At 39.5% G+C, this 21,994-nt stretch overlaps 23 non-coding genes across 23 annotated transcripts; all 23 read left to right on the top strand.

Annotated features, from left to right (window-relative positions):
- Positions 1–1,654: 1,654 nt before the first annotated feature.
- Positions 1,655–1,727, top strand: TRNAM-CAU (transfer RNA methionine (anticodon CAU)). Its single transcript has one exon. It is a non-coding gene; the product is annotated as a tRNA-Met (tRNA).
- Positions 1,728–2,216: 489 nt separating this feature from the next.
- TRNAM-CAU (transfer RNA methionine (anticodon CAU)) lies at positions 2,217–2,289 on the top strand. The gene has a single exon. It is a non-coding gene; the product is annotated as a tRNA-Met (tRNA).
- A 939-nt stretch (positions 2,290–3,228) lies between these two features.
- Positions 3,229–3,301, top strand: TRNAM-CAU (transfer RNA methionine (anticodon CAU)). The gene has a single exon. It is a non-coding gene; the product is annotated as a tRNA-Met (tRNA).
- A 489-nt stretch (positions 3,302–3,790) lies between these two features.
- TRNAM-CAU (transfer RNA methionine (anticodon CAU)) lies at positions 3,791–3,863 on the top strand. Its single transcript has one exon. It is a non-coding gene; the product is annotated as a tRNA-Met (tRNA).
- A 489-nt stretch (positions 3,864–4,352) lies between these two features.
- TRNAM-CAU (transfer RNA methionine (anticodon CAU)) lies at positions 4,353–4,425 on the top strand. Its single transcript has one exon. It is a non-coding gene; the product is annotated as a tRNA-Met (tRNA).
- Positions 4,426–5,362: 937 nt separating this feature from the next.
- Positions 5,363–5,435, top strand: TRNAM-CAU (transfer RNA methionine (anticodon CAU)). Its single transcript has one exon. It is a non-coding gene; the product is annotated as a tRNA-Met (tRNA).
- A 489-nt stretch (positions 5,436–5,924) lies between these two features.
- On the top strand, positions 5,925–5,997 carry TRNAM-CAU (transfer RNA methionine (anticodon CAU)). Its single transcript has one exon. It is a non-coding gene; the product is annotated as a tRNA-Met (tRNA).
- Positions 5,998–6,936: 939 nt separating this feature from the next.
- Positions 6,937–7,009, top strand: TRNAM-CAU (transfer RNA methionine (anticodon CAU)). Its single transcript has one exon. It is a non-coding gene; the product is annotated as a tRNA-Met (tRNA).
- A 489-nt stretch (positions 7,010–7,498) lies between these two features.
- Positions 7,499–7,571, top strand: TRNAM-CAU (transfer RNA methionine (anticodon CAU)). Its single transcript has one exon. It is a non-coding gene; the product is annotated as a tRNA-Met (tRNA).
- Positions 7,572–9,072: 1,501 nt separating this feature from the next.
- On the top strand, positions 9,073–9,145 carry TRNAM-CAU (transfer RNA methionine (anticodon CAU)). The gene has a single exon. It is a non-coding gene; the product is annotated as a tRNA-Met (tRNA).
- A 1,387-nt stretch (positions 9,146–10,532) lies between these two features.
- On the top strand, positions 10,533–10,605 carry TRNAM-CAU (transfer RNA methionine (anticodon CAU)). The gene has a single exon. It is a non-coding gene; the product is annotated as a tRNA-Met (tRNA).
- Positions 10,606–11,094: 489 nt separating this feature from the next.
- TRNAM-CAU (transfer RNA methionine (anticodon CAU)) lies at positions 11,095–11,167 on the top strand. The gene has a single exon. It is a non-coding gene; the product is annotated as a tRNA-Met (tRNA).
- A 489-nt stretch (positions 11,168–11,656) lies between these two features.
- TRNAM-CAU (transfer RNA methionine (anticodon CAU)) lies at positions 11,657–11,729 on the top strand. The gene has a single exon. It is a non-coding gene; the product is annotated as a tRNA-Met (tRNA).
- Positions 11,730–13,116: 1,387 nt separating this feature from the next.
- On the top strand, positions 13,117–13,189 carry TRNAM-CAU (transfer RNA methionine (anticodon CAU)). Its single transcript has one exon. It is a non-coding gene; the product is annotated as a tRNA-Met (tRNA).
- A 489-nt stretch (positions 13,190–13,678) lies between these two features.
- Positions 13,679–13,751, top strand: TRNAM-CAU (transfer RNA methionine (anticodon CAU)). Its single transcript has one exon. It is a non-coding gene; the product is annotated as a tRNA-Met (tRNA).
- Positions 13,752–14,241: 490 nt separating this feature from the next.
- Positions 14,242–14,314, top strand: TRNAM-CAU (transfer RNA methionine (anticodon CAU)). The gene has a single exon. It is a non-coding gene; the product is annotated as a tRNA-Met (tRNA).
- Positions 14,315–15,253: 939 nt separating this feature from the next.
- TRNAM-CAU (transfer RNA methionine (anticodon CAU)) lies at positions 15,254–15,326 on the top strand. Its single transcript has one exon. It is a non-coding gene; the product is annotated as a tRNA-Met (tRNA).
- A 489-nt stretch (positions 15,327–15,815) lies between these two features.
- TRNAM-CAU (transfer RNA methionine (anticodon CAU)) lies at positions 15,816–15,888 on the top strand. The gene has a single exon. It is a non-coding gene; the product is annotated as a tRNA-Met (tRNA).
- Positions 15,889–16,377: 489 nt separating this feature from the next.
- Positions 16,378–16,450, top strand: TRNAM-CAU (transfer RNA methionine (anticodon CAU)). The gene has a single exon. It is a non-coding gene; the product is annotated as a tRNA-Met (tRNA).
- A 939-nt stretch (positions 16,451–17,389) lies between these two features.
- On the top strand, positions 17,390–17,462 carry TRNAM-CAU (transfer RNA methionine (anticodon CAU)). Its single transcript has one exon. It is a non-coding gene; the product is annotated as a tRNA-Met (tRNA).
- Positions 17,463–17,951: 489 nt separating this feature from the next.
- On the top strand, positions 17,952–18,024 carry TRNAM-CAU (transfer RNA methionine (anticodon CAU)). The gene has a single exon. It is a non-coding gene; the product is annotated as a tRNA-Met (tRNA).
- Positions 18,025–20,421: 2,397 nt separating this feature from the next.
- On the top strand, positions 20,422–20,494 carry TRNAM-CAU (transfer RNA methionine (anticodon CAU)). The gene has a single exon. It is a non-coding gene; the product is annotated as a tRNA-Met (tRNA).
- Positions 20,495–20,983: 489 nt separating this feature from the next.
- Positions 20,984–21,056, top strand: TRNAM-CAU (transfer RNA methionine (anticodon CAU)). Its single transcript has one exon. It is a non-coding gene; the product is annotated as a tRNA-Met (tRNA).
- Positions 21,057–21,994: the final 938 nt, after the last annotated feature.

The raw sequence follows: 21,994 nt of genomic DNA, 5'->3' as shown, positions 1-21,994 counted from the left end.
TATTCTGCTGTCTATTTTTTTTGTTTGTAACAAGTAGTATGACACTAATTAACTGCACTAGAATAGGTGCCCCAAATGTGTGAGAAGGCTATAAAGCTTGTTTGGAATATACACCCATTTCATTTTATTTTAGAACAAACGTTCACTATATTCATGTATCCCAGAAGACTATAAAAACCCATGGCGTAAGTTGCCTTGTTAGCGCAGTAGGTAGCGCGTCAGTCTCATAATTTGAAGGTCGTGAGTTCGATCCTCACACAGGGCATGTATATTTTGTAAGAAATAGAGAAATCCAGCATGTGTTCACACCAATCAAACAGTTTCCTTGAGCAACAATCCCTTCAGGACAGGACCATATATTGCCAAAATTTCATGAAATCATATCTAGACAAGTTAGAGGATGGGACACTTTGTGTGAAGAATATTCCTTGTTACTCCAGTATGAATTTTTGCCACTCTGCAACCCATTCTAATTGGGATGAAAGAGAAGCTCAGCATCAAAATGTGTCTTGGGGATCGCCTTTCGATAATTTCAGCCTCCACCTCCTCCTTTGGAATATACACCCATTTCATTTTGTTTTAGAACAAACGTTCACTATATGCATGTATCCCAGAAGACTATAAAAACCCATGGCGCAAGTTGCCTTGTTAGCGCAGTAGGTAGCGCGTCAGTCTCATAATCTGAAGGTCGGTGGTTCGATCCTCACACAGGGCATGTATATTTTGTAAGAAATAGAGAAATCCAGCATGTGTTCAACCCAATCAAACAGTTTCCTTGAGCAACAATCCCTTCAGGACAGGACCATACATTGGCAAAATTCCATGAAATCATATCTAGACAAGTTAGAGGATGGGACACTTTGTTTGAAGAATATTCTTTGTTTCGCAAGTATGAATTTTTGCCACTCTGCAACCCATTCTAATTGGGATGAAAGAGAAGCTCAGCATCAAAATGTGTCTTGGGGATCGCCTTTGGATAACTTCAGCCTCAGGATTTCTAAGTCCCTGTGTCTATTCTGCTGTCTATTTTTTTTGTTTGTAACAAGTAGTATGACACTAATTAACTGCACTAGAATAGGTGCCCCAAATGTGTGAGAAGGCTATAAAGCTTGTTTGGAATATACACCCATTTCATTTTATTTTAGAACAAACGTTCACTATATTCATGTATCCCAGAAGACTATAAAATCCCATGGCGTAAGTTGCCTTGTTAGCGCAGTAGGTAGTGCGTCAGTCTCATAATCTGAAGGTCGTGAGTTCGATCCTCACACAGGGCATGTATATTTTGTAAGGAATAGAGAAATCCAGCATGTGTTCACACCAATCAAACAGTTTCCTTGAGCAACAATCCCTTCAGGACAGGACCATATATTGGCAAAATTTCATGAAATCATATCTAGACAAGTTAGAGGATGGGACACTTTGTGTGAAGAATATTCCTTGTTACTCCAGTATGAATTTTTGCCACTCTGCAACCCATTCTAATTGGGATGAAAGAGAAGCTCAGCATCAAAATGTGTCTTAGGGATCGCCTTTCGATAATTTCAGCCTCCACCTCCTCCTTTGGAATATACACCCATTTCATTTTATTTTAGAACAAACGTTCACTATATGCATGTATCCCAGAAGACTATAAAAACCCATGGCGCAAGTTGCCTTGTTAGCGCAGTAGGTAGCGCGTCAGTCTCATAATCTGAAGGTCGTGAGTTCGATCCTCACACAGGGCATGTATATTTTGTAAGAAATAGAGAAATCCAGCATGTGTTCAACCCAATCAAACAGTTTCCTTGAGCAACAATCCCTTCAGGACAGGACCATACATTGGCAAAATTCCATGAAATCATATCTAGACAAGTTAGAGGATGGGACACTTTGTTTGAAGAATATTCCTTGTTTCGCAAGTATGAATTTTTGCCACTCTGCAACCCATTCTAATTGGGATGAAAGAGAAGCTCAGCATCAAAATGTGTCTTGGGGATCGCCTTTGGATAACTTCAGCCTCCTGATTTCTAAGTCCCTGTGTCTATTCTGCTGTCTATTTTTTTTGTTTGTAACAAGTAGTATGACACTAATTAACTGCACTAGAATAGGTGCCCCAAATGTGTGAGAAGGCTATAAAGCTTGTTTGGAATATACACCCATTTCATTTTATTTTAGAACAAACGTTCACTATATTCATGTATCCCAGAAGACTATAAAAACCCATGGCGTAAGTTGCCTTGTTAGCGCAGTAGGTAGCGCGTCAGTCTCATAATCTGAAGGTCGTGAGTTCGATCCTCACACAGGGCATGTATATTTTGTAAGGAATAGAGAAATCCAGCATGTGTTCACACCAATCAAACAGTTTCCTTGAGCAACAATCCCTTCAGGACAGGACCATATATTGGCAAAATTTCATGAAATCATATCTAGACAAGTTAGAGGATGGGACACTTTGTGTGAAGAATATTCCTTGTTACTCCAGTATGAATTTTTGCCACTCTGCAACCCGTTCTAATTGGGATGAAAGAGAAGCTCAGCATCAAAATGTGTCTTGGGGATCGCCTTTCGATAATTTCAGCCTCCACCTCCTCCTTTGGAATATACACCCATTTCATTTTATTTTAGAACAAACGTTCACTATATGCATGTATCCCAGAAGACTATAAAAACTCATGGCGCAAGTTGCCTTGTTAGCGCAGTAGGTAGCGCGTCAGTCTCATAATCTGAAGGTCGTGAGTTTGATCCTCACACAGGGCATGTATATTTTGTAAGAAATAGAGAAATCCAGCATGTGTTCACACCAATCAAACAGTTTCCTTGCGCAACAATCCCTTCAGGACAGGACCATATATTGGCAAAATTCCATGAAATCATATCTAGACAAGTTAGAGGATGGGACACTTTGTTTGAAGAATATTCCTTGTTTCGCAAGTATGAATTTTTGCCACTCTGCAACCCATTCTAATTGGGATGAAAGAGAAGCTCAGCATCAAAATGTGTCTTGGGGATCGCCTTTGGATAATTTCAGCCTCCTGATTTCTAAGTCCCTGTGTCTATTCTGCTGTCTATTTTTTTTGTTTGTAACAAGTAGTATGACACTAATTAACTGCACTAGAATAGGTGCCCCAAATGTGTGAGAAGGCTATAAAGCTTGTTTGGAATATACACCCATTTCATTTTATTTTAGAACAAACGTTCACTATATTCATGTATCCCAGAAGACTATAAAAACCCATGGCGTAAGTTGCCTTGTTAGCGCAGTAGGTAGCGCGTCAGTCTCATAATCTGAAGGTCGTGAGTTCGATCCTCACACAGGGCATGTATATTTTGTAAGGAATAGAGAAATCCAGCATGTGTTCACACCAATCAAACAGTTTCCTTGCGCAACAATCCCTTCAGGACAGGACCATATATTGGCAAAATTCCATGAAATCATATCTAGACAAGTTAGAGGATGGGACACTTTGTTTGAAGAATATTCCTTGTTTCGCAAGTATGAATTTTTGCCACTCTGCAACCCATTCTAATTGGGATGAAAGAGAAGCTCAGCATCAAAATGTGTCTTGGGGATCGCCTTTGGATAATTTCAGCCTCCTGATTTCTAAGTCCCTGTGTCTATTCTGCTGTCTATTTTTTTTGTTTGTAACAAGTAGTATGACACTAATTAACTGCACTAGAATAGGTGCCCCAAATGTGTGAGAAGGCTATAAAGCTTGTTTGGAATATACACCCATTTCATTTTATTTTAGAACAAACGTTCACTATATTCATGTATCCCAGAAGACTATAAAAACCCATGGCGTAAGTTGCCTTGTTAGCGCAGTAGGTAGCGCGTCAGTCTCATAATCTGAAGGTCGTGAGTTCGATCCTCACACAGGGCATGTATATTTTGTAAGGAATAGAGAAATCCAGCATGTGTTCACACCAATCAAACAGTTTCCTTGAGCAACAATCCCTTCAGGACAGGACCATATATTGGCAAAATTTCATGAAATCATATCTAGACAAGTTAGAGGATGGGACACTTTGTTTGAAGAATATTCCTTGTTTCGCAAGTATGAATTTTTGCCACTCTGCAACCCATTCTAATTGGGATGAAAGAGAAGCTCAGCATCAAAATGTGTCTTGGGGATCGCCTTTGGATAATTTCAGCCTCCTGATTTCTAAGTCCCTGTGTCTATTCTGCTGTCTATTTTTTTTGTTTGTAACAAGTAGTATGACACTAATTAACTGCACTAGAATAGGTTCCCCAAATGTGTGAGAAGGCTATAAAGCTTGTTTGGAATATACACCCATTTCATTTTATTTTAGAACAAACGTTCACTATATTCATGTATCCCAGAAGACTATAAAAACCCATGGCGTAAGTTGCCTTGTTAGCGCAGTAGGTAGCGCGTCAGTCTCATAATCTGAAGGTCGTGAGTTCGATCCTCACACAGGGCATGTATATTTTGTAAGAAATAGAGAAATCCAGCATGTGTTCACACCAATAAAACAGTTTCCTTGAGCAACAATCCCTTCAGGACAGGACCATACATTGGCAAAATTCCATGAAATCATATCTAGACAAGTTAGAGGATGGGACACTTTGTTTGAAGAATATTCCTTGTTTCGCAAGTATGAATTTTTGCCACTCTGCAACCCATTCTAATTGGGATGAAAGAGAAGCTCAGCATCAAAATGTGTCTTGGGGATCGCCTTGATAATTTCAGCCTCCACCTCCTCCTTTGGAATATACACCCGTTTCATTTTATTTTAGAACAAACGTTCACTATATTCATGTATCCCAGAAGACTATAAAAACTCATGGCGTAAGTTGCCTTGTTAGCGCTGTAGGTAGCGCGTCAGTCTCATAATCTGAAGGTCGTGAGTTCGATCCTCACACAGAGCATGTATGTTTTGTAAGGAATAGAGAAATCCAGCATGTGTTCACACCAATCAAACAGTTTCCTTGAGCAACAATCCCTTCAGGACAGGACCATATATCGGCAAAATTCCATGAAATCATATCTAGACAAGTTAGAGGATGGGACACTTTGTGTGAAGAATATTCCTTGTTTCGCAAGTATGAATTTTTGCCACTCTGCAACCCATTCTAATTGGGATGAAAGAGAAGCTCAGCATCAAAATGTGTCTTGGGGATCGCCTTTGGATAATTTCAGCCTCCTGATTTCTAAGTCCCTGTGTCTATTCTGCTGTCTATTTTTTTTGTTTGTAACAAGTAGTATGACACTAATTAACTGCACTAGAATAGGTGCCCCAAATGTGTGAGAAGGCTATAAAGCTTGTTTGGAATATACACCCATTTCATTTTATTTTAGAACAAACGTTCACTATATTCATGTATCCCAGAAGACTATAAAAACCCATGGCGTAAGTTGCCTTGTTAGCGCAGTAGGTAGCGCGTCAGTCTCATAATCTGAAGGTCGTGAGTTCGATCCTCACACAGGGCATGTATATTTTGTAAGAAATAGAGAAATCCAGCATGTGTTCAACCCAATCAAACAGTTTCCTTGAGCAACAATCCCTTCAGGACAGGACCATACATTGGCAAAATTCCATGAAATCATATCTAGACAAGTTAGAGGATGGGACACTTTGTTTGAAGAATATTCCTTGTTTCGCAAGTATGAATTTTTGCCACTCTGCAACCCATTCTAATTGGGATGAAAGAGAAGCTCAGCATCAAAATGTTTCTTGGGGATCGCCTTTGGATAACTTCAGCCTCCTGATTTCTAAGTCCCTGTGTCTATTCTGCTGTCTATTTTTTTTGTTTGTAACAAGTAGTATGACACTAATTAACTGCACTAGAATAGGTGCCCCAAATGTGTGAGAAGGCTATAAAGCTTGTTTGGAATATACACCCATTTCATTTTATTTTAGAACAAACGTTCACTATATTCATGTATCCCAGAAGACTATAAAAACCCATGGCGTAAGTTGCCTTGTTAGCGCAGTAGGTAGCGCGTCAGTCTCATAATCTGAAGGTCGTGAGTTCGATCCTCACACAGGGCATGTATATTTTGTAAGGAATAGAGAAATCCAGCATGTGTTCACACCAATCAAACAGTTTCCTTGAGCAACAATCCCTTCAGGACAGGACCATATATTGGCAAAATTCCATGAAATCATATCTAGACAAGTTAGAGGATGGGACACTTTGTTTGAAGAATATTCTTTGTTTCGCAAGTATGAATTTTTGCCACTCTGCAACCCATTCTAATTGGGATGAAAGAGAAGCTCAGCATCAAAATGTGTCTTGGGGATCGCCTTTGGATAACTTCAGCCTCAGGATTTCTAAGTCCCTGTGTCTATTCTGCTGTCTATTTTTTTTGTTTGTAACAAGTAGTATGACACTAATTAACTGCACTAGAATAGGTGCCCCAAATGTGTGAGAAGGCTATAAAGCTTGTTTGGAATATACACCCATTTCATTTTATTTTAGAACAAACGTTCACTATATTCATGTATCCCAGAAGACTATAAAATCCCATGGCGTAAGTTGCCTTGTTAGCGCAGTAGGTAGTGCGTCAGTCTCATAATCTGAAGGTCGTGAGTTCGATCCTCACACAGGGCATGTATATTTTGTAAGGAATAGAGAAATCCAGCATGTGTTCACACCAATCAAACAGTTTCCTTGAGCAACAATCCCTTCAGGACAGGACCATATATTGGCAAAATTTCATGAAATCATATCTAGACAAGTTAGAGGATGGGACACTTTGTGTGAAGAATATTCCTTGTTACTCCAGTATGAATTTTTGCCACTCTGCAACCCATTCTAATTGGGATGAAAGAGAAGCTCAGCATCAAAATGTGTCTTAGGGATCGCCTTTCGATAATTTCAGCCTCCACCTCCTCCTTTGGAATATACACCCATTTCATTTTATTTTAGAACAAACGTTCACTATATGCATGTATCCCAGAAGACTATAAAAACCCATGGCGCAAGTTGCCTTGTTAGCGCAGTAGGTAGCGCGTCAGTCTCATAATCTGAAGGTCGTGAGTTCGATCCTCACACAGGGCATGTATATTTTGTAAGAAATAGAGAAATCCAGCATGTGTTCAACCCAATCAAACAGTTTCCTTGAGCAACAATCCCTTCAGGACAGGACCATACATTGGCAAAATTCCATGAAATCATATCTAGACAAGTTAGAGGATGGGACACTTTGTTTGAAGAATATTCCTTGTTTCGCAAGTATGAATTTTTGCCACTCTGCAACCCATTCTAATTGGGATGAAAGAGAAGCTCAGCATCAAAATGTTTCTTGGGGATTGCCTTTGGATAACTTCAGCCTCCTGATTTCTAAGTCCCTGTGTCTATTCTGCTGTCTATTTTTTTTGTTTGTAACAAGTAGTATGACACTAATTAACTGCACTAGAATAGGTGCCCCAAATGTGTGAGAAGGCTATAAAGCTTGTTTGGAATATACACCCATTTCATTTTATTTTAGAACAAACGTTCACTATATTCATGTATCCCAGAAGACTATAAAAACCCATGGCGTAAGTTGCCTTGTTAGCGCAGTAGGTAGCGCGTCAGTCTCATAATCTGAAGGTCGTGAGTTCGATCCTCACACAGGGCATGTATATTTTGTAAGGAATAGAGAAATCCAGCATGTGTTCACACCAATCAAACAGTTTCCTTGAGCAACAATCCCTTCAGGACAGGACCATATATTGGCAAAATTTCATGAAATCATATCTAGACAAGTTAGAGGATGGGACACTTTGTTTGAAGAATATTCCTTGTTTCGCAAGTATGAATTTTTGCCACTCTGCAACCCATTCTAATTGGGATGAAAGAGAAGCTCAGCATCAAAATGTGTCTTGGGGATCGCCTTTGGATAATTTCAGCCTCCTGATTTCTAAGTCCCTGTGTCTATTCTGCTGTCTATTTTTTTTGTTTGTAACAAGTAGTATGACACTAATTAACTGCACTAGAATAGGTTCCCCAAATGTGTGAGAAGGCTATAAAGCTTGTTTGGAATATACACCCATTTCATTTTATTTTAGAACAAACGTTCACTATATTCATGTATCCCAGAAGACTATAAAAACCCATGGCGTAAGTTGCCTTGTTAGCGCAGTAGGTAGCGCGTCAGTCTCATAATCTGAAGGTCATGAGTTCGATCCTCACACAGGGCATGTATATTTTGTAAGGAATAGAGAAATCCAGCATGTGTTCACACCAATCAAACAGTTTCCTTGAGCAACAATCCCTTCAGGACAGGACCATATATTGGCAAAATTTCATGAAATCATATCTAGACAAGTTAGAGGATGGGACACTTTGTGTGAAGAATATTCCTTGTTACTCCAGTATGAATTTTTGCCACTCTGCAACCCATTCTAATTGGGATGAAAGAGAAGCTCAGCATCAAAAATTGTCTTGGGGATCGCCTTTCGATAATTTCAGCCTCCACCTCCTCCTTTGGAATATACACCCATTTCATTTTATTTTAGAACAAACGTTCACTATATGCACGTATCCCAGAAGACAATAAAAACCCATGGCGCAAGTTGCCTTGTTAGCGCAGTAGGTAGTGCGTCAGTCTCATAATCTGAAGGTCGTGAGTTCGATCCTCACACAGGGCATGTATATTTTGTAAGGAATAGAGAAATCCAGCATGTGTTCACACCAATCAAACAGTTTCCTTGAGCAACAATCCCTTCAGGACAGGACCATATATTGGCAAAATTTCATGAAATCATATCTAGACAAGTTAGAGGATGGGACACTTTGTTTGAAGAATATTCCTTGTTTCGCAAGTATGAATTTTTGCCACTCTGCAACCCATTCTAATTGGGATGAAAGAGAAGCTCAGCATCAAAATGTGTCTTGGGGATCGCCTTTGGATAATTTCAGCCTCCTGATTTCTAAGTCCCTGTGTCTATTCTGCTGTCTATTTTTTTTGTTTGTAACAAGTAGTATGACACTAATTAACTGCACTAGAATAGGTTCCCCAAATGTGTGAGAAGGCTATAAAGCTTGTTTGGAATATACACCCATTTCATTTTATTTTAGAACAAACGTTCACTATATTCATGTATCCCAGAAGACTATAAAAACCCATGGCGTAAGTTGCCTTGTTAGCGCAGTAGGTAGCGCGTCAGTCTCATAATCTGAAGGTCGTGAGTTCGATCCTCACACAGGGCATGTATATTTTGTAAGAAATAGAGAAATCCAGCATGTGTTCACACCAATAAAACAGTTTCCTTGAGCAACAATCCCTTCAGGACAGGACCATACATTGGCAAAATTCCATGAAATCATATCTAGACAAGTTAGAGGATGGGACACTTTGTTTGAAGAATATTCCTTGTTTCGCAAGTATGAATTTTTGCCACTCTGCAACCCATTCTAATTGGGATGAAAGAGAAGCTCAGCATCAAAATGTGTCTTGGGGATCGCCTTGATAATTTCAGCCTCCACCTCCTCCTTTGGAATATACACCCGTTTCATTTTATTTTAGAACAAACGTTCACTATATTCATGTATCCCAGAAGACTATAAAAACTCATGGCGTAAGTTGCCTTGTTAGCGCTGTAGGTAGCGCGTCAGTCTCATAATCTGAAGGTCGTGAGTTCGATCCTCACACAGAGCATGTATGTTTTGTAAGGAATAGAGAAATCCAGCATGTGTTCACACCAATCAAACAGTTTCCTTGAGCAACAATCCCTTCAGGACAGGACCATATATCGGCAAAATTCCATGAAATCATATCTAGACAAGTTAGAGGATGGGACACTTTGTGTGAAGAATATTCCTTGTTTCGCAAGTATGAATTTTTGCCACTCTGCAACCCATTCTAATTGGGATGAAAGAGAAGCTCAGCATCAAAATGTGTCTTGGGGATCGCCTTTGGATAATTTCAGCCTCCTGATTTCTAAGTCCCTGTGTCTATTCTGCTGTCTATTTTTTTTGTTTGTAACAAGTAGTATGACACTAATTAACTGCACTAGAATAGGTGCCCCAAATGTGTGAGAAGGCTATAAAGCTTGTTTGGAATATACACCCATTTCATTTTATTTTAGAACAAACGTTCACTATATTCATGTATCCCAGAAGACTATAAAATCCCATGGCGTAAGTTGCCTTGTTAGCGCAGTAGGTAGTGCGTCAGTCTCATAATCTGAAGGTCGTGAGTTCGATCCTCACACAGGGCATGTATATTTTGTAAGGAATAGAGAAATCCAGCATGTGTTCACACCAATCAAACAGTTTCCTTGAGCAACAATTACTTCAGGACAGGACCATATATTGGCAAAATTTCATGAAATCATATCTAGACAAGTTAGAGGATGGGACACTTTGTGTGAAGAATATTCCTTGTTACTCCAGTATGAATTTTTGCCACTCTGCAACCCATTCTAATTGGGATGAAAGAGAAGCTCAGCATCAAAATGTGTCTTAGGGATCGCCTTTCGATAATTTCAGCCTCCACCTCCTCCTTTGGAATATACACCCATTTCATTTTATTTTAGAACAAACGTTCACTATATGCATGTATCCCAGAAGACTATAAAAACCCATGGCGCAAGTTGCCTTGTTAGCGCAGTAGGTAGCGCGTCAGTCTCATAATCTGAAGGTCGTGAGTTCGATCCTCACACAGGGCATGTATATTTTGTAAGAAATAGAGAAATCCAGCATGTGTTCAACCCAATCAAACAGTTTCCTTGAGCAACAATCCCTTCAGGACAGGACCATACATTGGCAAAATTCCATGAAATCATATCTAGACAAGTTAGAGGATGGGACACTTTGTTTGAAGAATATTCCTTGTTTCGCAAGTATGAATTTTTGCCACTCTGCAACCCATTCTAATTGGGATGAAAGAGAAGCTCAGCATCAAAATGTGTCTTGGGGATCGCCTTTGGATAACTTCAGCCTCCTGATTTCTAAGTCCCTGTGTCTATTCTGCTGTCTATTTTTTTTGTTTGTAACAAGTAGTATGACACTAATTAACTGCACTAGAATAGGTGCCCCAAATGTGTGAGAAGGCTATAAAGCTTGTTTGGAATATACACCCATTTCATTTTATTTTAGAACAAACGTTCACTATATTCATGTATCCCAGAAGACTATAAAAACCCATGGCGTAAGTTGCCTTGTTAGCGCAGTAGGTAGCGCGTCAGTCTCATAATCTGAAGGTCGTGAGTTCGATCCTCACACAGGGCATGTATATTTTGTAAGGAATAGAGAAATCCAGCATGTGTTCACACCAATCAAACAGTTTCCTTGAGCAACAATCCCTTCAGGACAGGACCATATATTGGCAAAATTTCATGAAATCATATCTAGACAAGTTAGAGGATGGGACACTTTGTTTGAAGAATATTCCTTGTTTCGCAAGTATGAATTTTTGCCACTCTGCAACCCATTCTAATTGGGATGAAAGAGAAGCTCAGCATCAAAATGTGTCTTGGGGATCGCCTTTGGATAATTTCAGCCTCCTGATTTCTAAGTCCCTGTGTCTATTCTGCTGTCTATTTTTTTTGTTTGTAACAAGTAGTATGACACTAATTAACTGCACTAGAATAGGTTCCCCAAATGTGTGAGAAGGCTATAAAGCTTGTTTGGAATATACACCCATTTCATTTTATTTTAGAACAAACGTTCACTATATTCATGTATCCCAGAAGACTATAAAAACCCATGGCGTAAGTTGCCTTGTTAGCGCAGTAGGTAGCGCGTCAGTCTCATAATCTGAAGGTCGTGAGTTCGATCCTCACACAGGGCATGTATATTTTGTAAGAAATAGAGAAATCCAGCATGTGTTCACACCAATAAAACAGTTTCCTTGAGCAACAATCCCTTCAGGACAGGACCATACATTGGCAAAATTCCATGAAATCATATCTAGACAAGTTAGAGGATGGGACACTTTGTTTGAAGAATATTCCTTGTTTCGCAAGTATGAATTTTTGCCACTCTGCAACCCATTCTAATTGGGATGAAAGAGAAGCTCAGCATCAAAATGTGTCTTGGGGATCGCCTTGATAATTTCAGCCTCCACCTCCTCCTTTGGAATATACACCCGTTTCATTTTATTTTAGAACAAACGTTCACTATATTCATGTATCCCAGAAGACTATAAAAACTCATGGCGTAAGTTGCCTTGTTAGCGCTGTAGGTAGCGCGTCAGTCTCATAATCTGAAGGTCGTGAGTTCGATCCTCACACAGAGCATGTATGTTTTGTAAGGAATAGAGAAATCCAGCATGTGTTCACACCAATCAAACAGTTTCCTTGAGCAACAATCCCTTCAGGACAGGACCATATATCGGCAAAATTCCATGAAATCATATCTAGACAAGTTAGAGGATGGGACACTTTGTGTGAAGAATATTCCTTGTTTCGCAAGTATGAATTTTTGCCACTCTGCAACCCATTCTAATTGGGATGAAAGAGAAGCTCAGCATCAAAATGTGTCTTGGGGATCGCCTTTGGATAATTTCAGCCTCCTGATTTCTAAGTCCCTGTGTCTATTCTGCTGTCTATTTTTTTTGTTTGTAACAAGTAGTATGACACTAATTAACTGCACTAGAATAGGTGCCCCAAATGTGTGAGAAGGCTATAAAGCTTGTTTGGAATATACACCCATTTCATTTTATTTTAGAACAAACGTTCACTATATTCATGTATCCCAGAAGACTATAAAATCCCATGGCGTAAGTTGCCTTGTTAGCGCAGTAGGTAGTGCGTCAGTCTCATAATCTGAAGGTCGTGAGTTCGATCCTCACACAGGGCATGTATATTTTGTAAGGAATAGAGAAATCCAGCATGTGTTCACACCAATCAAACAGTTTCCTTGAGCAACAATTACTTCAGGACAGGACCATATATTGGCAAAATTTCATGAAATCATATCTAGACAAGTTAGAGGATGGGACACTTTGTGTGAAGAATATTCCTTGTTACTCCAGTATGAATTTTTGCCACTCTGCAACCCATTCTAATTGGGATGAAAGAGAAGCTCAGCATCAAAATGTGTCTTAGGGATCGCCTTTCGATAATTTCAGCCTCCACCTCCTCCTTTGGAATATACACCCATTTCATTTTATTTTAGAACAAACGTTCACTATATGCATGTATCCCAGAAGACTATAAAAACCCATGGCGCAAGTTGCCTTGTTAGCGCAGTAGGTAGCGCGTCAGTCTCATAATCTGAAGGTCGTGAGTTCGATCCTCACACAGGGCATGTATATTTTGTAAGAAATAGAGAAATCCAGCATGTGTTCAACCCAATCAAACAGTTTCCTTGAGCAACAATCCCTTCAGGACAGGACCATACATTGGCAAAATTCCATGAAATCATATCTAGACAAGTTAGAGGATGGGACACTTTGTTTGAAGAATATTCCTTGTTTCGCAAGTATGAATTTTTGCCACTCTGCAACCCATTCTAATTGGGATGAAAGAGAAGCTCAGCATCAAAATGTGTCTTGGGGATCGCCTTTGGATAACTTCAGCCTCCTGATTTCTAAGTCCCTGTGTCTATTCTGCTGTCTATTTTTTTTGTTTGTAACAAGTAGTATGACACTAATTAACTGCACTAGAATAGGTGCCCCAAATGTGTGAGAAGGCTATAAAGCTTGTTTGGAATATACACCCATTTCATTTTATTTTAGAACAAACGTTCACTATATTCATGTATCCCAGAAGACTATAAAAACCCATGGCGTAAGTTGCCTTGTTAGCGCAGTAGGTAGCGCGTCAGTCTCATAATCTGAAGGTCGTGAGTTCGATCCTCACACAGGGCATGTATATTTTGTAAGGAATAGAGAAATCCAGCATGTGTTCACACCAATCAAACAGTTTCCTTGAGCAACAATCCCTTCAGGACAGGACCATATATTGGCAAAATTTCATGAAATCATATCTAGACAAGTTAGAGGATGGGACACTTTGTTTGAAGAATATTCCTTGTTTCGCAAGTATGAATTTTTGCCACTCTGCAACCCATTCTAATTGGGATGAAAGAGAAGCTCAGCATCAAAATGTGTCTTGGGGATCGCCTTTGGATAATTTCAGCCTCCTGATTTCTAAGTCCCTGTGTCTATTCTGCTGTCTATTTTTTTTTGTTTGTAACAAGTAGTATGACACTAATTAACTGCACTAGAATAGGTTCCCCAAATGTGTGAGAAGGCTATAAAGCTTGTTTGGAATATACACCCATTTCATTTTATTTTAGAACAAACGTTCACTATATTCATGTATCCCAGAAGACTATAAAAACCCATGGCGTAAGTTGCCTTGTTAGCGCAGTAGGTAGCGCGTCAGTCTCATAATCTGAAGGTCGTGAGTTCGATCCTCACACAGGGCATGTATATTTTGTAAGGAATAGAGAAATCCAGCATGTGTTCACACCAATCAAACAGTTTCCTTGAGCAACAATCCCTTCAGGACAGGACCATATATTGGCAAAATTTCATGAAATCATATCTAGACAAGTTAGAGGATGGGACACTTTGTGTGAAGAATATTCCTTGTTACTCCAGTATGAATTTTTGCCACTCTGCAACCCATTCTAATTGGGATGAAAGAGAAGCTCAGCATCAAAATGTGTCTTGGGGATCGCCTTTCGATAATTTCAGCCTCCACCTCCTCCTTTGGAATATACACCCATTTCATTTTATTTTAGAACAAACGTTCACTATATGCATGTATCCCAGAAGACTATAAAAACCCATGGCTCAAGTTGCCTTGTTAGCGCAGTAGGTAGTGCGTCAGTCTCATAATCTGAAGGTCGTGAGTTCGATCCTCACACAGGGCATGTATATTTTGTAAGGAATAGAGAAATCCAGCATGTGTTCACACCAATCAAACAGTTTCCTTGCGCAACAATCCCTTCAGGACAGGACCATATATTGGCAAAATTCCATGAAATCATATCTAGACAAGTTAGAGGATGGGACACTTTGTTTGAAGAATATTCCTTGTTTCGCAAGTATGAATTTTTGCCACTCTGCAACCCATTCTAATTGGGATGAAAGAGAAGCTCAGCATCAAAATGTGTCTTGGGGATCGCCTTTGGATAATTTCAGCCTCCTGATTTCTAAGTCCCTGTGTCTATTCTGCTGTCTATTTTTTTTGTTTGTAACAAGTAGTATGACACTAATTAACTGCACTAGAATAGGTGCCCCAAATGTGTGAGAAGGCTATAAAGCTTGTTTGGAATATACACCCATTTCATTTTATTTTAGAACAAACGTTCACTATATTCATGTATCCCAGAAGACTATAAAAACCCATGGCGTAAGTTGCCTTGTTAGCGCAGTAGGTAGCGCGTCAGTCTCATAATCTGAAGGTCGTGAGTTCGATCCTCACACAGGGCATGTATATTTTGTAAGGAATAGAGAAATCCAGCATGTGTTCACACCAATCAAACAGTTTCCTTGAGCAACAATCCCTTCAGGACAGGACCATATATTGGCAAAATTTCATGAAATCATATCTAGACAAGTTAGAGGATGGGACACTTTGTTTGAAGAATATTCCTTGTTTCGCAAGTATGAATTTTTGCCACTCTGCAACCCATTCTAATTGGGATGAAAGAGAAGCTCAGCATCAAAATGTGTCTTGGGGATCGCCTTTGGATAATTTCAGCCTCCTGATTTCTAAGTCCCTGTGTCTATTCTGCTGTCTATTTTTTTTGTTTGTAACAAGTAGTATGACACTAATTAACTGCACTAGAATAGGTTCCCCAAATGTGTGAGAAGGCTATAAAGCTTGTTTGGAATATACACCCATTTCATTTTATTTTAGAACAAACGTTCACTATATTCATGTATCCCAGAAGACTATAAAAACCCATGGCGTAAGTTGCCTTGTTAGCGCAGTAGGTAGCGCGTCAGTCTCATAATCTGAAGGTCGTGAGTTCGATCCTCACACAGGGCATGTATATTTTGTAAGGAATAGAGAAATCCAGCATGTGTTCACACCAATCAAACAGTTTCCTTGAGCAACAATCCCTTCAGGACAGGACCATATATTGGCAAAATTTCATGAAATCATATCTAGACAAGTTAGAGGATGGGACACTTTGTTTGAAGAATATTCCTTGTTTCGCAAGTATGAATTTTTGCCACTCTGCAACCCATTCTAATTGGGATGAAAGAGAAGCTCAGCATCAAAATGTGTCTTGGGGATCGCCTTTGGATAATTTCAGCCTCCTGATTTCTAAGTCCCTGTGTCTATTCTGCTGTCTATTTTTTTTGTTTGTAACAAGTAGTATGACACTAATTAACTGCACTAGAATAGGTTCCCCAAATGTGTGAGAAGGCTATAAAGCTTGTTTGGAATATACACCCATTTCATTTTATTTTAGAACAAACGTTCACTATATTCATGTATCCCAGAAGACTATAAAAACCCATGGCGTAAGTTGCCTTGTTAGCGCAGTAGGTAGCGCGTCAGTCTCATAATCTGAAGGTCGTGAGTTCGATCCTCACACAGGGCATGTATATTTTGTAAGGAATAGAGAAATCCAGCATGTGTTCACACCAATCAAACAGTTTCCTTGAGCAACAATCCCTTCAGGACAGGACCATATATTGGCAAAATTTCATGAAATCATATCTAGACAAGTTAGAGGATGGGACACTTTGTGTGAAGAATATTCCTTGTTACTCCAGTATGAATTTTTGCCACTCTGCAACCCATTCTAATTGGGATGAAAGAGAAGCTCAGCATCAAAATGTGTCTTGGGGATCGCCTTTCGATAATTTCAGCCTCCACCTCCTCCTTTGGAATATACACCCATTTCATTTTATTTTAGAACAAACGTTCACTATATGCATGTATCCCAGAAGACTATAAAAACCCATGGCTCAAGTTGCCTTGTTAGCGCAGTAGGTAGTGCGTCAGTCTCATAATCTGAAGGTCGTGAGTTCGATCCTCACACAGGGCATGTATATTTTGTAAGGAATAGAGAAATCCAGCATGTGTTCACACCAATCAAACAGTTTCCTTGCGCAACAATCCCTTCAGGACAGGACCATATATTGGCAAAATTCCATGAAATCATATCTAGACAAGTTAGAGGATGGGACACTTTGTTTGAAGAATATTCCTTGTTTCGCAAGTATGAATTTTTGCCACTCTGCAACCCATTCTAATTGGGATGAAAGAGAAGCTCAGCATCAAAATGTGTCTTGGGGATCGCCTTTGGATAATTTCAGCCTCCTGATTTCTAAGTCCCTGTGTCTATTCTGCTGTCTATTTTTTTTGTTTGTAACAAGTAGTATGACACTAATTAACTGCACTAGAATAGGTGCCCCAAATGTGTGAGAAGGCTATAAAGCTTGTTTGGAATATACACCCATTTCATTTTATTTTAGAACAAACGTTCACTATATTCATGTATCCCAGAAGACTATAAAAACCCATGGCGTAAGTTGCCTTGTTAGCGCAGTAGGTAGCGCGTCAGTCTCATAATCTGAAGGTCGTGAGTTCGATCCTCACACAGGGCATGTATATTTTGTAAGGAATAGAGAAATCCAGCATGTGTTCACACCAATCAAACAGTTTCCTTGAGCAACAATCCCTTCAGGACAGGACCATATATTGGCAAAATTTCATGAAATCATATCTAGACAAGTTAGAGGATGGGACACTTTGTTTGAAGAATATTCCTTGTTTCGCAAGTATGAATTTTTGCCACTCTGCAACCCATTCTAATTGGGATGAAAGAGAAGCTCAGCATCAAAATGTGTCTTGGGGATCGCCTTTGGATAATTTCAGCCTCCTGATTTCTAAGTCCCTGTGTCTATTCTGCTGTCTATTTTTTTTGTTTGTAACAAGTAGTATGACACTAATTAACTGCACTAGAATAGGTTCCCCAAATGTGTGAGAAGGCTATAAAGCTTGTTTGGAATATACACCCATTTCATTTTATTTTAGAACAAACGTTCACTATATTCATGTATCCCAGAAGACTATAAAAACCCATGGCGTAAGTTGCCTTGTTAGCGCAGTAGGTAGCGCGTCAGTCTCATAATCTGAAGGTCGTGAGTTCGATCCTCACACAGGGCATGTATATTTTGTAAGAAATAGAGAAATCCAGCATGTGTTCACACCAATAAAACAGTTTCCTTGAGCAACAATCCCTTCAGGACAGGACCATACATTGGCAAAATTCCATGAAATCATATCTAGACAAGTTAGAGGATGGGACACTTTGTTTGAAGAATATTCCTTGTTTCGCAAGTATGAATTTTTGCCACTCTGCAACCCATTCTAATTGGGATGAAAGAGAAGCTCAGCATCAAAATGTGTCTTGGGGTTCGCCTTGATAATTTCAGCCTCCACCTCCTCCTTTGGAATATACACCCGTTTCATTTTATTTTAGAACAAACGTTCACTATATTCATGTATCCCAGAAGACTATAAAAACTCATGGCGTAAGTTGCCTTGTTAGCGCTGTAGGTAGCGCGTCAGTCTCATAATCTGAAGGTCGTGAGTTCGATCCTCACACAGAGCATGTATGTTTCGTAAGGAATAGAGAAATCCAGCATGTGTTCACACCAATCAAACAGTTTCCTTGAGCAACAATCCCTTCAGGACAGGACCATATATCGGCAAAATTCCATGAAATCATATCTAGACAAGTTAGAGGATGGGACACTTTGTGTGAAGAATATTCCTTGTTTCGCAAGTATGAATTTTTGCCACTCTGCAACCCATTCTAATTGGGATGAAAGAGAAGCTCAGCATCAAAATGTGTCTTGGGGATCGCCTTTGGATAATTTCAGCCTCCTGATTTCTAAGTCCCTGTGTCTATTCTGCTGTCTATTTTTTTTGTTTGTAACAAGTAGTATGACACTAATTAACTGCACTAGAATAGGTTCCCCAAATGTGTGAGAAGGCTATAAAGCTTGTTTGGAATATACACCCATTTCATTTTATTTTAGAACAAACGTTCACTATATTCATGTATCCCAGAAGACTATAAAAACCCATGGCGTAAGTTGCCTTGTTAGCGCAGTAGGTTGCGCGTCAGTCTCATAATCTGAAGGTCGTGAGTTCGATCCTCACACAGGGCATGTATATTTTGTAAGAAATAGAGAAATCCAGCATGTGTTCACACCAATAAAACAGTTTCCTTGAGCAACAATCCCTTCAGGACAGGACCATACATTGGCAAAATTCCATGAAATCATATCTAGACAAGTTAGAGGATGGGACACTTTGTTTGAAGAATATTCCTTGTTTCGCAAGTATGAATTTTTGCCACTCTGCAACCCATTCTAATTGGGATGAAAGAGAAGCTCAGCATCAAAATGTGTCTTGGGGTTCGCCTTGATAATTTCAGCCTCCACCTCCTCCTTTGGAATATACACCCGTTTCATTTTATTTTAGAACAAACGTTCACTATATTCATGTATCCCAGAAGACTATAAAAACTCATGGCGTAAGTTGCCTTGTTAGCGCTGTAGGTAGCGCGTCAGTCTCATAATCTGAAGGTCGTGAGTTCGATCCTCACACAGAGCATGTATGTTTCGTAAGGAATAGAGAAATCCAGCATGTGTTCACACCAATCAAACAGTTTCCTTGAGCAACAATCCCTTCAGGACAGGACCATATATCGGCAAAATTCCATGAAATCATATCTAGACAAGTTAGAGGATGGGACACTTTGTGTGAAGAATATTCCTTGTTTCGCAAGTATGAATTTTTGCCACTCTGCAACCCATTCTAATTGGGATGAAAGAGAAGCTCAGCATCAAAATGTGTCTTGGGGATCGCCTTTGGATAATTTCAGCCTCCTGATTTCTAAGTCCCTGTGTCTATTCTGCTGTCTATTTTTTTTGTTTGTAACAAGTAGTATGACACTAATTAACTGCACTAGAATAGGTGCCCCAAATGTGTGAGAAGGCTATAAAGCTTGTTTGGAATATACACCCATTTCATTTTATTTTAGAACAAACGTTCACTATATTCATGTATCCCAGAAGACTATAAAATCCCATGGCGTAAGTTGCCTTGTTAGCGCAGTAGGTAGTGCGTCAGTCTCATAATCTGAAGGTCGTGAGTTCGATCCTCACACAGGGCATGTATATTTTGTAAGGAATAGAGAAATCCAGCATGTGTTCACACCAATCAAACAGTTTCCTTGAGCAACAATCCCTTCAGGACAGGACCATATATTGGCAAAATTTCATGAAATCATATCTAGACAAGTTAGAGGATGGGACACTTTGTGTGAAGAATATTCCTTGTTACTCCAGTATGAATTTTTGCCACTCTGCAACCCATTCTAATTGGGATGAAAGAGAAGCTCAGCATCAAAATGTGTCTTGGGGATCGCCTTTCGATAATTTCAGCCTCCACCTCCTCCTTTGGAATATACACCCATTTCATTTTATTTTAGAACAAACGTTCACTATATGCATGTATCCCAGAAGACTATAAAAACCCATGGCGCAAGTTGCCTTGTTAGCGCAGTAGGTAGCGCGTCAGTCTCATAATCTGAAGGTCGTGAGTTCGATCCTCACACAGGGCATGTATATTTTGTAAGAAATAGAGAAATCCAGCATGTGTTCAACCCAATCAAACAGTTTCCTTGAGCAACAATCCCTTCAGGACAGGACCATACATTGGCAAAATTCCATGAAATCATATCTAGACAAGTTAGAGGATGGGACACTTTGTTTGAAGAATATTCCTTGTTTCGCAAGTATGAATTTTTGCCACTCTGCAACCCATTCTAATTGGGATGAAAGAGAAGCTCAGCATCAAAATGTTTCTTGGGGATTGCCTTTGGATAACTTCAGCCTCCTGATTTCTAAGTCCCTGTGTCTATTCTGCTGTCTATTTTTTTTGTTTGTAACAAGTAGTATGACACTAATTAACTGCACTAGAATAGGTGCCCCAAATGTGTGAGAAGGCTATAAAGCTTGTTTGGAATATACACCCATTTCATTTTATTTTAGAACAAACGTTCACTATATTCATGTATCCCAGAAGACTATAAAAACCCATGGCGTAAGTTGCCTTGTTAGCGCAGTAGGTAGCGCGTCAGTCTCATAATCTGAAGGTCGTGAGTTCGATCCTCACACAGGGCATGTATATTTTGTAAGGAATAGAGAAATCCAGCATGTGTTCACACCAATCAAACAGTTTCCTTGAGCAACAATCCCTTCAGGACAGGACCATATATTGGCAAAATTTCATGAAATCATATCTAGACAAGTTAGAGGATGGGACACTTTGTTTGAAGAATATTCCTTGTTTCGCAAGTTTGAATTTTTGCCACTCTGCAACCCATTCTAATTGGGATGAAAGAGAAGCTCAGCATCAAAATGTGTCTTGGGGATCGCCTTTGGATAATTTCAGCCTCCTGATTTCTAAGTCCCTGTGTCTATTCTGCTGTCTATTTTTTTTGTTTGTAACAAGTAGTATGACACTAATTAACTGCACTAGAATAGGTTCCCCAAATGTGTGAGAAGGCTATAAAGCTTGTTTGGAATATACACCCATTTCATTTTATTTTAGAACAAACGTTCACTATATTCATGTATCCCAGAAGACTATAAAAACCCATGGCGTAAGTTGCCTTGTTAGCGTAGTAGGTAGCGCGTCAGTCTCATAATCTGAAGGTCGTGAGTTCGATCCTCACACAGGGCATGTATATTTTGTAAGGAATAGAGAAATCCAGCATGTGTTCACACCAATCAAACAGTTTCCTTGAGCAACAATCCCTTCAGGACAGGACCATATATTGGCAAAATTTCATGAAATCATATCTAGACAAGTTAGAGGATGGGACACTTTGTGTGAAGAATATTCCTTGTTACTCCAGTATGAATTTTTGCCACTCTGCAACCCATTCTAATTGGGATGAAAGAGAAGCTCAGCATCAAAATGTGTCTTGGGGATCGTCTTTCGATAATTTCAGCCTCCACCTCCTCCTTTGGAATATACACCCATTTCATTTTATTTTAGAACAAACGTTCACTATATGTATGTATCCCAGAAGACTATAAAAACCCATGGCGCAAGT

This window comes from Pelobates fuscus, chromosome 3, assembly GCF_036172605.1.
Source record: "Pelobates fuscus isolate aPelFus1 chromosome 3, aPelFus1.pri, whole genome shotgun sequence".
Classification (NCBI taxonomy): domain Eukaryota; kingdom Metazoa; phylum Chordata; class Amphibia; order Anura; family Pelobatidae; genus Pelobates; species Pelobates fuscus.
Note: the sequence above shows the minus strand (reverse complement) of the source record. Positions and strands in the feature narration are given on the sequence as shown.